The sequence below is a fragment of the Amblyomma americanum genome, chromosome 6, assembly GCF_052857255.1.
Source record: "Amblyomma americanum isolate KBUSLIRL-KWMA chromosome 6, ASM5285725v1, whole genome shotgun sequence".
NCBI classification, from domain to species: Eukaryota; Metazoa; Arthropoda; class Arachnida; order Ixodida; family Ixodidae; genus Amblyomma; species Amblyomma americanum.
Genome location: NC_135502.1, coordinates 138,727,675 through 138,742,428, shown reverse-complemented (window position 1 = coordinate 138,742,428; position 14,754 = coordinate 138,727,675). Strand labels below are relative to the sequence as shown.

The 14,754-nt window shown below is 48.0% G+C and overlaps 1 long non-coding RNA gene across 1 annotated transcript; it reads right to left on the bottom strand.

The window, feature by feature from the left end:
• Window positions 1-4,000: 4,000 nt before the first annotated feature.
• LOC144095003 (uncharacterized) lies at window positions 4,001-11,836 on the bottom strand. The gene is made up of 3 exons (XR_013306653.1): window positions 11,715-11,836; window positions 9,555-9,619; window positions 4,001-4,043 (listed from the first exon to the last, which is right to left on the bottom strand). It is a non-coding gene; the product is annotated as an uncharacterized LOC144095003 (long non-coding RNA).
• Window positions 11,837-14,754: the final 2,918 nt, after the last annotated feature.

Genomic DNA, 14,754 nt, shown 5'->3' with positions numbered 1-14,754 from the left:
GGCTGCCCTAGAACGGCCAAGCCAATTGGGGAAGATAAAGCCCGTTTCCCCGTGGCGGCGGCGGCGGCGGCGTTCGACTCGTGCCGACACTATGGAAAGGGGGTCCGGTTGGGCTTAAACCCCTTCGTTCTGGTCGTCACTCTCAAAGAGCATGGCTGGGTAATTGATGATGCCGCTGTCATCTGGGTCTCCGTCTACGCCGCGCCGTCGAACGCGGAACCTCGTAGCACACACAAGGAACGTCACACTCGCTCACCCTCCAGAAGAATGTTCTCCGAACATTTGAGTCCATGCAGCTACCCTTGTCTTTCTGAATCGCCTCGCACAGTGCGTCCGACAAAACACTTTTCGCCGCACTCAACACCACTGCACAACACCATATGCCTCCGCTGTCATAACTGGCGTCTCCAGGGGCAGCACTGATCTTTTACAGATAAACATGAAACTCATCACCCAAGCCTCTCCTTTCTAGTCCAAACTGGACGAACTAAATTTACCACAGTTACAAAGGAGCTCCCACTTCTAGCACGATCACGGCACAGACAAAAATATAAAAAACGAAAGGAAGTAGGGCAGGTTCTGCATGCGCTCTACATGCTCTCCTGTGAAGGTGTTACTTAATGACAGAAAGGTTTAACTACCAACTCCGATAACTTAACACATAAGCACATAGCAATGTTATGAGCTGCGGCATTACACAATTCTAACCAGTTCACAACTCCGCTCTGCTTACGCCATTAGTCCGACTTAGCTTTCCGATTTCGCAGCGGATATCGGCCTTCATGAGTCATACTAAGTAAGTCTGTGACCCTTTGTCTGCTTTGGGACTCGCGAGGGCTCGTGGCAGGAGCCTCTCCTGGCCTTATCTGCGCGGCAACCTCGCGCGCTTCTTCTTCTAGCAATGCATGAAGTAAATCCGGTGGCATTCCGGCCGTCACCTCTGGCGCCTGCCGAACAAATGCAGGAGAGGGCGTTTCTTGCGAACTATCTGCGCGCTCCGCTTCACTTCTGTCCCCATCAAAATCCGCGCTTTCCTTTTCCTCATTTCGGGAATACTGAACCGGTGCCGACTTGAGGCGATTTGCGTGTATCCTTATGAAGCGCCGGTTCACGTCTCGGACTCTGAAGTTTACCGGAGAAAGCTTCTCGACAACCTCGCACGATCCTCTCCACTTCGTCTGGAACTTACGAGCTAGCCCAATCTGCCTTTGGCAGTTTTCAATGTACACGCTGTCCCCCACATTAAACGGCGCGTCTCTAGCACTGCGATCGTGCACCTCCTTCCTGCGCTTCGCCGCTTTCTTTAAGACCTCCTTTGCGATGTCCCTCGCCACTTGCAAGCGCGATTCTAGCTCAACCTTATAGTCGTCCAGTGAAGCGTATGGGACACGACGGGGGCCCTCTGGCACTTCACTAGGCTGGTCCGGGTCTCGGCCGTAGAGAAGAAAGAAGGCGATTCGCCCGTGCTCTCGTGTGCTGCGGAATTGTAGGCAAACATTGCATACGGGAGCCACAAGTCGCAGTCCCGCTGGTCGCGCGAAACAAAATGCGACAGGAACCCGGCCACGGTTTGGTTCAGTCGCTCCACCGCGCCGTTGCAAGCCGGATGGTACGGTGTTGTCTGCTTCTTAGCGATCTTAAGCAGCTCGCAAACTCTCCTCATTAGCTGCGACACGAAGTTCGTTCCCCGATCTGTCAAGAGTTGCCTCGGGGGTCCATGTCGGAGCACGATCTGTTCGACAAATGCTCTTGCAACCGTGTCTGCCTTCTGATCTGGGAGCGCTACCGCTTCCGCGTATTTTGAAAGGTGATCGACAAATACTAAAATGTACTTGTTTCCGGAAGTGGTCGTCGGCAATGGGCCCATTATGTCCATACCTGGCCGCTCGAAGGGAGCCGAAACCTCAGAAAACGGCTGAATTGGAGCTGGTCTTCGTCCCTTGGGTGTTTTTCTTTCGAGACAGGAATGACACTTCGCACAGTAGTCTCTAACATCCTGTCGCATGCCACTCCAAAAGTACAAACGCTCCACACGCCTGCGTGTCTTCGCTACGCCAAAATGACCGGCGCATGGCGCATCGTGAAACGCGCGAAGAACCCTTTCTGTCCACGACAGAGGTATGACGACTCTCTCCCAAGCGGTTTTCTCTGGTCTCCCTTTCCTGGTTGGCCTCGTGCGCCGACACAGGGTGCCGTCTTTGCCAATGAAATAACCTAGCTGTTCGGGGTGAGACGGTGCGCCCTCTAAGCTTTCGATTATTCGCTTCAGGTCAGGATCTTTGCACTGCTCTGTGCGTAATTCGGCGGGGTCGACTACGCCCTATTGAAAAATCTCGTATATATGTGTTAAATGTGTCTCATATATACGCAATTATTGGATATGTGTCCACATATATGGTCGTATGAATATGTGCTCGTATGGCATACGCGTTCTCTCCACGTATGGCGAAACACATATATACGGGTGATACGTGCCTCATATATACGGTATTGGATACGTGTCGCTCCGGTCCCTCGTATACCTTCGTACAGATACGAGGGCCTCGACATGGGGATACAATGGCCTTGCAACACGTACTCTGGTGTACAGTTAATACCTCTGAATATGTAGGCTACCCGAATGAACTTGCAACCCTTCAGTGCAGCAAATGCTGCATCCCAGCACTAAATACCAGGCTACAGTCAATGAAATAATTTTTCTTGCTGCCTTTATTTTATCATTTTTATCTGACTACAGCCATTGACTACAGGGGCAGGTGCAGGCGATGATTACTTGATGTCCCTCAGCATGTCCGCCAGGTAGCAATTCAACTGCTCTGCGCATTTTCTCATCCTCGGCAGCTTGTGCAGCTTTGATGTATGCATCAAATGCATCTGAAAGAGTATTAATCATCACAAAATTGAAGACATGCAGGTGCTGTAAAATAAAGGTATTTAAGTCATGCACACTTAAATAAACAAATGCCTTTGTCAGTCACGAAATGTACCTAAATAAAAGAGGCTTACTGCCCACAGATGCTAGTTTTTCTGAGCTCATCCGAGGCTTCTGCATGCCATCAGCCTTAAGCGATTGCCGGCATACTGAGCCGGTGATGCTCCTTCCCTGAATGCTCTTTCCCCTAAGCCTCTTCGGGGAAGGAGCATCACCAGGAAGGAGCGTCACTTTTGTGGGGAACCCCAGAAAAGTTTTGTGGCGTCCTTGCAGAACAGGAAGTCTCGACCTTGGGAAAGAAGCCAGCGCCACCGCTCTGCACTGACAATTTCCGCTCCCGAGGTGGATCTGCAATAAAACAGCTGCACATTTGCTTTGTATAAAGCCCTATAACAGATTGGGGAGAGAAGTATTTGCCACATTAAAACTGATAAAATCCTATTCCTCAGGACTCCTATATGTAACATTAAGAAAATGGCAGTTTTCCTTGCAAACGCTACTAATGATAAAACATGACACATCGCTCTCTTCTTCGGAGTGAGCAGCACGATGGGCCACCAGGTCACGTTTATGTGCAATCATATAAGCTGCCTTTGACAACATAGATGAGCCTTTTTATCTTTACTTCAGGCTCCACTGCACCCTGGCAACAGTAATGCTGCCAAATATTCGGAAACACAGAACGAACAGATGAAAGATTATGAATATTTAAAACACAGCAATTAAATCTTAGCACAAGAGGCTGTGCTAATTAGAACATGAAAGGTGAAAGGTTGTGGTCATGGCTTAGTGATCTAAGAGTTCATTAAGCAAAGCTGCCCTGAGCTGTCACAGGTTCAAATTGTGCCTGGGGCTCCTGCGCAGGCAATTTTTTTCCGCTCCACGCCATTTGGATGGAAAATTCCACGTGTCCGAGAGGTGTGCACTGATTCTGAGCCCTATACGTTTCCACAGTTTCTAGATTGTTTGCCTGCAGTTACCAAGAACGAGAGCCAAAAGCATTTCAAGCTTACAAACTAGTTTTAAATATGAGAAGCCATCGTACCTGGCCATTGACCTCAGCAAGTACACCTGGATTCCATGGTGCAGCAGGACCCATGCTAGTGGAAGCCTGGACAGTGTGCAAAGTGTTCGCATTTGCAACAAGAGTAATGTACAGTGTCGGTGAAGTCTTAAGGCCAAAGGCATTTCGCTTCAGCCGCATAACAGAGCCATTACAGCAATATTAAAGACCAAGTGACCTTGAAGTGCTAGCAGGTTTCTTCTTGCGATACAGAAGCTTCCTGCTTGACTACAGTTTTGAATGATCCGCTACATGAATTATTCTAGGAACATTGATTTCACTGCAGCTGAATGCTGTAGCCTTAACACTTTTGACCTAGACTGTACATGGTACATTAAAGGGACAGTGAGGAGAACTCAATCAAATTTCTTTTGTAAGCAAAATCTGATAGTTCAGCATTTCATGGCTTTGTTGCCGCTTGTCCGAGAGCGAAAGATGCATTTATTTCAAGGAAATTTGCATTCGAAGTTGAAAAAGTTTTTCCCGCCACTCCGATTCAAACTCGGGAACTCTTATGACATCACGGCGCACTCTTATGACGTTGCAGGACGCAGTGACAAGAAACATGACGTAAACGCAGACTCCGTGATTTCTCGCGGCTAGCGGTGCGGTCTAGCAGCAGCCAAAATGAAAGCTACCGCCGCCACACGTTGAAGGCATCTATCGGGGGTCGCTACCATTGCTTCGTTTATGTTTGCACCAGCATCTTGCCAGCGTTACGATGGATCCCGTTCCCGGTCCCGATGACAAAGTTCTCGCAAAAACTCCGGCCTGCATTTCAGCGACCTCTGCCCCACAGAACGTGCGATGCCTTTGAGGGAGCACGGTTAGTTAGGCGCTGGCGGGTCGTTCCCCCTTCCGCCATGAGCAGCCGTTGCAAATTAAATATCATAACCCCAGTGCGGGGAGTCGCGAGGGGCCAGGACAAGGTCAGTGCGTCGCGCCCATCGGAGGCTGGCCGGGGCTTTGGGGTCAACAGATTGTGATTCCTTGAACGGCGCGGTTGCACGGTGCAGAAGACGGCGTCCAGGTCTCCCACGGTTGCAAGGGCGAGGTTATTTATTTTTTTTTTGCCACAAAAACGGATGGGTACTCAAGGGCGCTCACATTTAAAGTAGGCAGCTTGAAAGTAAGGCCGACGCTTCAAAGGCTTCTCCGCATTTCCGGAGGTACAGGGTCCACTGGATCGGGTTCTCTCGCCCACTTGCATGTACCTTCAGATGTGTACTGTGAATGGATTAAATTAGCTGAGAGTTCGAAAAGAACAGCACCGCTTAACGACCGAAGCTATTGAATGATGTCACAACGCGCACCTCGCCGCGGAACCGTATCAGTCTGGTCTGGCTGGCACAGCTGGCGCACTCGGCGCGAAATAGAGACATGCTCTAAGTCTCCGCCAATGTGGTCAGAGTGCGCCTAAGCTGCCGAACGCGTCACCGGTCAAGCGCAGTTGGAGTATAGAGGGTCTCGCTTTGGCCGACGTGACGTTGGTGTGCAGTGCGCGCGCATGCGTTAAGCCAGTCTATAAACGCGCATTAAAGGGACACTGAGGAGAAATTGAGGTTGCCTTGTATCGATAGAATACAAGCTCCTGATCACAAAAACGCAACTCTTACAGAAAACAAAGCTCTTGTAAGGTAGAAAATAGCAAGGACCAAAACACAGGTATCGCCGCCACAGGGCAATCTCGCAAGTACAAGCGTGATGACGTCATAGGACAAGAGACGCCACCTTGGAGGAATGTTCCTTTTTACATGGAAGCTGCTAAATCTCTGAGGCTGAGAAAAGAAGGTTGCGCGGTTCAATATTGAAGTAAGTTTTGTTTTAAAACCGATAGCGCACTTTTATCACACCAGGAACACAGACAAAAGACAACCTGAATGTTGGAAGCAAAGAAAACCAATGTTTGGGGGCGCCACAGGCAGCCACGAGAGTTTCGATTTGTTATGGCGCTTCGCGTCTATGAGCTTTGCGTGCCCCGAGGTTTTGTTTTTGACGCACCTCTATTTACAAGTGCCGAACAGCAGAGGAACTCCAAGTGCCGCTTCAAGTGCTAGTTAACCTTTGAAGGAGCCTGTTAAGGCTGGTCAAATGATCGCCACGGTCGATGAAAAACTATCATGGCACGATGGTCGGTGATCGTACAAGGCAGTTCGCAGTATAAAGAGCACTTGTGTCTTCACATGCTCGCCCGGCGAAACATTCTTGGCTGTGCCAGTCAACTTCAAACTACTTAACGGAAATCATTTATTAGGGACGGGAGACAAGGTACAAGGCAGTTAAAAAAAATTGATGCCCTAGCTGTGTTAGGCCAGGATATACGTAGCGAAAGCGCGGAGACTTCTGCATCGGAAGAGTGCAATCACTAGATGCGCCTTTATTCATAGTTAAATCTTGAGCCGTCGTGGCGGAGTGGTAGAGTCTCCGCCTAAAACTACAAAGGCCCTTGTTCGATTCTGAGCCTCGGCACAGGTTTTTTTTTTTTTTCACTGAGTGGGCGGGGGGTTTCAGTGGCTACCATAGGTGCCGCCACTGAATACGTTGGTTAGCTGTTAAGCGCAGGCTCTGTTAAGGTGCGTTTACACTCCGGAGTAATGCGCGCGCGCGCTGCATGGCGACGTCACATCGGCCAAACCGAGACCCTCTATGCTCCAACTGTGCTTGACCGCCAACGCGTTCGGCAGTTTCGGCGCACTCTGACCGCACTGGCGGAGACTTTAAGCATGTCTCTATTTTGCGGAGGGTGCGCCAGCCACCGCCGGCCCGGCCAGACCGATTCAGCTCTGCGGCGAGGTACGTGTTGTGACGTCACTCAATAGCTTCGGCAGTTGGACGCAGCTGTTGTTTTCGAGCTCTCGGCTAATTTAATCCATTCACAGTACACATCTGAAGGTACATGCAAGTGGCCGAGAGAGCCCGATCCAGTAGACCCCGTACCGCCGGAAACGCGCGGAAGCCGATGAGGCGTGGGCTTTACTTTCAAGCCGCCAACTTTAAACGCAAGCGCCCTTGAGTATCCATCCGTTTTTTTGGCAAAAAATAAATAAATAACCTGACCCTTGCAACCGTGGGAGACCTTGATGCCGCCTGCTGCACCGTGCAACCGCGCCGTTCAAGGAATCGCAATCCGTTCGCCCCTAAGCCCCAGCCAGCCTCCAATGGGCGCGACTCACCGACCTTGTCCTGGCCCCTTGTGACTCCCCGCACTGGGGTTATGATATGATTTGCAACGGCTGCTCATGGCGGAAGGGGGAAACAACCCGCCGGCACCTAACCTAACCGAGCTCCCTCAAAAGCATCCCACGCTCTGTGGGGCTGAGGTCGCTGAAATGCAGGCCGGAGTTTTTGCGAGAACTTCGTCGTCAGGTTCGGGAACGGGATCGATCATAACGCAGACAAGACGCCGGTGCAAACGTAAACGAAGCGACAGTAGCGACCCCCGATAGATGCCTTCAACGTGTGGTGGCAGTAGCTTTCATTTCGGCTGGTAGACCACACTGCTAGCCGCGAGAAATCACGTCTGCGCGTACGTCACGTTTCACGTCACTGCGTCCTGTAGCGTCATAAGAGTGCGCCGTGATGTCATAAAGTTCCCGAGTTTGAATCGGAGTGGCGAGAAAAACTTTTTCAACTTTGAATCCAAATTTCTTTGAAATAAATGCATCTTTCACTCCCGGACAGGCGGCAACAATGTCTTGAAATGCCGAACTATCAGATTTTGCTAACAAAAATAATTTGATAGAGTTCTCCTAACTGCCCCTTTAACAGAGCCTGCGCTTATCCGCTAACCAACGTATTCGGTGGCGGCATCTATGCGCGCCACTGAAACCCCCCACCCACTCACTGAATAAAAAAAAAAACCTGTGCCGAGGCTCGGAATCGAACCAGGGCCATTGTAGTTTGAGGCGGACTCTACCACTCCGCCACGACGGTTCAAGATTTAACCATGAATAAAGGCGCATCTAGTGAGTGCAATCTTCCGCTGCAGAAGTCTCCGCGCTTTCGCTACGTATATCCTGGCCTAACACAGCTAGGCCATCAATTTTTTTTAACTGCCTTGTACCTTGTCTCCCGTCCCTAATAAATGATTTCCATTAAGTAGTTTGAAGTTGACTGGCACAGCCGGGAATGTTTCGCCAAGCGAGCGTACGACGACACAAGTGCTCTTTATACTGCTAACTGCCTTGTATGATCACCGACCATCGTGCCATGATGGTTTTTCATCGACCGCGGCAATCACCTGACCAGCCTTAACAGGCTCCTTCAAAGGTGAACTAGCACTTGAAGCGGCACGGAGTTCCTCTGCTGTTCGGCACTTGTAAATCGAGACGCGTTAAAAACAAAACCATGAGGCACACAAAGCTCATAGACGCGAAGCGCCATAACAAGTCGAAACTTTCCTGGCCGCCTGTGGAGCCGCCAAGCATCGGCTTTTTTTGCTTCCAACATTCAGGTTGTCTTTTGTCTGTCTTCCTTGTGTGATAAAAGTGCACTATCGGTTTTAAGACAAAACTTACTTCAATATTGAACCGCGCAACCTTCTTTTGTCAGCCTCAGATTCGCAGCTTCATGTAGGAAGGAAAATTCCTACAACGTGGCGTCTCTTGTCCAGTGACGTTATCACGCTTGTACTTGCGAGATTGCCCTGTGGCGGCGATACCTGTATTTTGGTTCTTGCTATTTTCTACTTTACAAGAGCTTTGTTTTTCAGTAAGAGTTGCGTTTTTGTGATCAGGAGCTTATATATTCTATCGATACAAGCCAACTTCAATTTCTCCTCAGTGTTCCTTTAATTGGCATCTCCAGGAGATTTTAAAGCACTTTGAGTTAACTATCACATTACACTTCTTGAACTTTGTCTGAGTTGCAAGAAATAATTCTGCAAAATAATGAAATGTCAACAACTAGAACACAAACAAAAACTGCATTTCGACCACAAAGCCATCGCTAAGCAATACTGCTCCGAGCTACCACAGGTTAAAATTGTGCCTAGGGCTGCTTTGCAGGCAATTTTTTTTCTGCTTCATATTATTCGGACAGAAAATTTCCCATTTCCGAGAGGTGTGCACTGATGCTCATCCCCATGTTTCCGGTTTCTAGATTGTTTGCCTGCATTTATCAAGGATGAGAGCTAAAAGCATTTCAAGCTTACAAAATCATTCTTGTAAGATCGACAATTGGGCTTTGATGCCCCAGCGCCCCGTGCTGAAGAAGGAGCAAAACACACGCAAAGACGAGGCTGACAAAGTTCAGTTTGGCACACAGAAAACGCTTGGCTACCGAGGTGCGCTGTACTAGCAAAGATTGTGGCCGTCGACACTTCTTGTTAGCACTGCGCACCCAGCCCCTCCACAAGTGCAAAGACGCAAATCAAACAAGAAGTGTGGACGGCCACAATCTTTGTTAGCACGGCGCACCCCGGTAGCCAAGCGTTCCTGAGCACCAAACTGAACTTTGTCAGCCTCGTCTTCCGTCTGTGTTTTGCTCCTTTATCAGCACTGGCCGATGGGGCATCAAAGCCCACTTGTCTCACATTCTAAATATGCGACACCTTCATACCTGGCTGCTGACCTCAGCAAGATATCCGGGTTCTGTGGTGCAGCAGGATCCATGCTAGTGGAAGACTGCAAAGTATGAAAAGTGTTCATATTTGCTACAAAAGACTAATGTACAAGGTAAATTAAACGGCAACTTCAGAGGATTTTCAAACATATTCTGTTTACTATCACATTACACTTCTTGAGCCTGGTCAGAGTCCCGAGAAATAATTTTTCCAAATAAGGAGCAAAGAAATAATGAAATACCATTAACTAGAACACAAAAAAACTTGATTTCAATCAACAGATCAAAATATGATGTTAAAGGGTTTTACTGGCAACACTGCTGACTCACATTCTGTAATGCACCAACTAGCTTTAAAGGAGTATAAACACCCATCTTTTGGGTGTGTGTTTTTGCTTTCTAATGAGGCATCAGGCATTATTATCCATGGATTACCTTGTGGTATTCTCCTATTCTCAAGTCTAGCAAGGGAACAGCAGTTCACAATTGGTAGCGAGGTAAGGGAAAAGGTAAAGGAATACGTTTATTTAAGGCAGGTATCAATAGTGACAACTGATCCGGATCATGAGGGAATAACTAGAAGGATAAGATTGCGATGGAACGCATATGGCAGGGTCTCTCAGGTCATGAATGGCAGTTTACCAATATCCCTCAAGAGAAATGTGTACAACAGCTGCATCTTACCAGTACCCACCTATGGGGCAGAAACGTGGAGGCTAACAAAAAGGGTTCAGCTTAAGCTGAGGACAACGCAGTGAGCCACGGAAAGAAAAATGATAGGCGTAACGTTAAAGCAGTATAACACCTACCGTTTGGGTGCATGCTTTCTTGCTTGTAATGATGCATAAGGCATTATTATACATGGAGTAGCAGCTAGTAATCTCTTACGACCGCTTAATAATTTATAATAGCATTTATTTTTCGTCCAGTTTCGGCTTCAACACTTGAACAAGGACAGTGACGTCAATGTGTGCTTACACGTCACGAGACATGAAAAAACAGCAATATAATCACTGCTTGCACATTTGTTGTCATTCCAGCAATTGAGGAAGGCTGATTTCAACACTGCAGTAAATTAGAACAATGAAGCAGCGATTCTATGGACATTTTTCCATGGCTCACGTGAAGGAAAAGCCCTCTTTGACGTCAGAGCCATCGTTCGGCTGTTCCAAAACTGAAACAGCATGCCAGAAAAAAACAATGTTAAATTATTTAGCGGTCGTAGCCAAACATCACATAGTGATTCATGCCTAGTAGCGTCTTCTGCATCATTGAAGAAAAGAAAACATACCACAAAAATTAGGTGTCTATACTCCTTTAAGAGACCGGAAGCAGGAAGAGTGGTTGAGGGAACACACGCGGGTTAATGACATCCTTGCCAAAATCAAGAGGAAGAAAGTGGCTTGAGCGGGCAATGTAATGCGAAGGTAAGATAGCTGTTGGTCCCTAAGGGATTCCAAGAGAAAGAAAACATAGCAGGGGGCGGCAGAAGGTTAGGTGGGCGTATGAAATTGAGAAGTTTGCAGGCATAAGGTGGGCGCAGCTGGCAAGACATGGTTAATTGGAGAGACATGGGAGAGGCCTTCACCCTGCATTGGGTGTAATCAGGCTGATGATGAAGATTCTCCCATGACTACTAAATAATTTATAATCGAATTTCTTTCTCGCGCCGTTTCAGTTTCAAGAGCTGAATGGGGACTATGACGTCAAAGTGAGCTTATAGGTCAGGCGAGGCATGAAAAACTGCAATATAATCGGTGCTGCTACATTTGTCATTCCGACTATTGAGGAAGGCTGGCTTCAACACTGTAGTGAAATAAAACGATCAAGCAGCAATTATATCGCATTTTTTCCATGCTTCACGTTACATATAACCTCTCTGATGTCACAGTCTTCACTCGGCTGTTGGAACCGAGACAGCATGGCAGAAAAATTCGATTATAAATTATTTATAGGTCCCAGGCAAACACCACATGATGATTCATTCATAGCAGTGTCTTCTGAATCATTGTAGGGAAGAAAACATGCCACCAAAATAAGGTGTCTATACATCTTTAAATCTTTAAATTATCATTTGGCTTTTTCAAATTGCCGTGCTCGGAGAGCCTGTTCGCTGCCAGAAAATTCACTCCTGACAGGAAGGTGCATCATGCTCACATGAACTAGTCGCCGCCAGAACCAGCCTGCTGGCAATCATGGCGCCAAGGCCGTCCATGGATCACGGAAGGCTTTGCTTGCTGTTGCGTCTCATTGCTCGCATGCGTACGGTAGAAATCTGATCATTGGGAGCGAAAGAAAGGACGTTAGTTATTCAGGGCAGCCGCGGACTCTTGCACTCAGATGCATACATCGGCGGCAACAACGCAAGTATATGTCCTTCAGTGCGTTGTGTGCTGTCGTGAAGTCTGCATGTAAGCTTCGAGATATCCTCAAAAGCATATGTGACGGGCAGTCGCACTCTAAAGACTTGCATTTGACACCACATAGGAGGGCTAATTGGACAGTGTTAATTGGAAAGACATGGGTGAGGCTTTTGCCCTGTAGGTCTAGTGAGGCTCATGATGAGGAGGAGGGAAAAACTGCGGATGCACTGCTCAAACAACGTGCTGTAGTCTCAGATTATTGCATATTTGTTAACCACACACTAATTACTTGGGCGCCAATGATCGACCCTGCCTATACTGACTCTGCTGTGGTAGTTGCAATTTCTGTTTGTGAACTAATTCCTGTGGGCTGTAAGCAGAAAACAATCAGGGTATGTTCCACTCAACTGTAGTCTGCCGCCCTCCAGCTGTTAATACTGCTGCCAGCAAATAATGCACGCATTATTTTGACAAGCGTGCATATCAGCTGGTTGAACATTTTTGTTAAGTGCGTGCACTGTACAAATTTAGCTGCACGTCGTGTCTGTATGCTATCGCTTTTACTGCAGAGCTAGCACTAGAATGAAAGCATTACAATCTGGCCTTGCATGTCGGCCCCGCACTGTGTGTGCAGGCATGATGATCCACACTGGGAAATATTTCTTTTTGATGAGTCAAATGCAAGGTGAAGTATGCATACGGTATTTCTCAGGTATTTTAAGCACTTGTGGCAGAAGACCCGAGCACCAAGCTTTATGGCAACAACCGAATCGGCACACGCAAGGTTATGCTTCATCTTCAGCTGTGAAATGAAAATGACCTCCGTAGAGAATAAAAATTTTGAACAACAAATTTGGCAGAGCACACATGCACGCCAGCCGGCAGCCACTACTTAAAGTGCCCCGACCACCCTCTGGCTGAAAATGTCCTCTACCAAGGTTGTTGTGAGGCACCGTCCCCGGAACACACAACCGCAAACAATCTTTAATAAAAGACATTATATTGGAGTTACATATATGGCAAACTAGCTACTTTTCCATTCTCCTCTCCTTCCATTCCCTCTCAGAGGTTTTTCTCCCTTCCGCTTGGACCACTAGCTTTAGTCCTCCATCCCTGCTTATTCTGTGTGGCTGCCCTTCCGTTTACAAGAGTAGACAGCACCCCTTTTGTTTGAAAGTCAAATGGGGAGCTTTTGGTGGCGTCCGCGTTGGGCCTATTATGAACGGAATGCACACCAGCCGAAGAGGATTAAGGTGCAGATCCCATCGACAGGGATGACCACGGTGGCGCAGCAACAGCAGCGGCAATTTCGACAGCGTCATCAGGTGGCCGACGACTGCACAAAATGAAAGGATGACTAGCTGGGAAGGAGCCTGTTCTTCCCACGCTCGGCTCAATTCAAATGACCTTCCCCCTTTGACTGGTTCCCTGCAAGAAGCGACCGACGATGAACAGATGACGGGAAGAGGGGAACGGTGCGTTCCAGTAATTAATCGTGTCTTGACAAGAGCCGCCCCGACCGGAGAGAGCCTACCGCAGTTGTAGCCCACAGCGCAGCACCGGTGTTTTCGATAGACACGTGAATAATAATTATCACCCCTCGTGAATAATAATTATCAGAGGCCCTATCCCTGTCTCACGTGGCCCGATTCGCTTTGGTATGCCGCATAACCGAAGAAAAGCAGGGCTTATAAATTTCCAGCAATACATATATTTAACCAGTATCATGGCACTGAGAAAACAGGCCACCGAGTTGCAAGCCGAAGCTAAGACAACGTGCTGCAATGAGAGAAGTGCGCTGTCCCGCAACGCCGTATCGGTGGGCTCGATACAAAGCTCTCTGTTGTTGAAGGCAGCCTGGCTGCTCCCCCAAACAATAAATATTTTAGACAACAATGCGAGGAGGCAATACGAAAAATGAAACTTTGACCGGACATGAAGCACACAATATATGAGAGAACAAAAAACAGAACGATGCTTCCATTCCACATGCGGCTCTCTAGTGTCCTACGCAATCGTTTACAATGGTAGCATTTAAGCAATATCTCTATACTACAATTCAATGATCTGCTACAAAGCTCTCTGTTGCTGACGGGAGCCTGGCTGCTTCCCGCAACCATAAATATTTTAGACACACACAAACAGAGACGCCTGCCTGGCTCTGAAGTATGCTGCTATGTAATGTACATATTGCGACTGGTAAGCGTGCGAGTGGCAGTAGCAGAGGCATCCGCAGTAAAACTTCGCCCAGTACATACATGTATCTGTGCAACTGTTGTTGCTGGCTCAGACTTTTCCAGGTCCATTGCAGTGATTTTTCTCTTGGACACCCTCTGGATAAGCTCCGCTTTTGTTACTGGAACACAAGAAATGAGAGATAAAGTAATGAAAGCGACAGCAAACACAAGGCAAGCTACGGAAACGGATCAGTTAGTGTGTCGCGATCATTGCTTTCCAAAAATCATATGATGCGAAAAATTAGCAGATCTGAACACAGCCGATTTCCCCCTGCCTCATGCAATTACTTGAATTCATGAAAAAAAATCACGATATATTATTTCGCTCAGAGTGACGCTTACGTCGAGACCTGCTACAACGCGACCACGCAGTTTTTCCCTTCTTTGGGAAGCATGCGCTGGGCTGCTGTGTGCTCGGATCGCAAGCACAGAGGAAGTGGTATCGTAAGCGTTCTGCAAGTGCTCGCAACAGTAAAAAAGCATGTGCATCGACTTTATGGAAAACGCCACCAAGCTTTGCTAAAAGCGTTAGGCTTGACTGTACACGCATCACACGTTTGGCACTTCTGAAATCTGACCAAGTAGCGAAGTAACTGC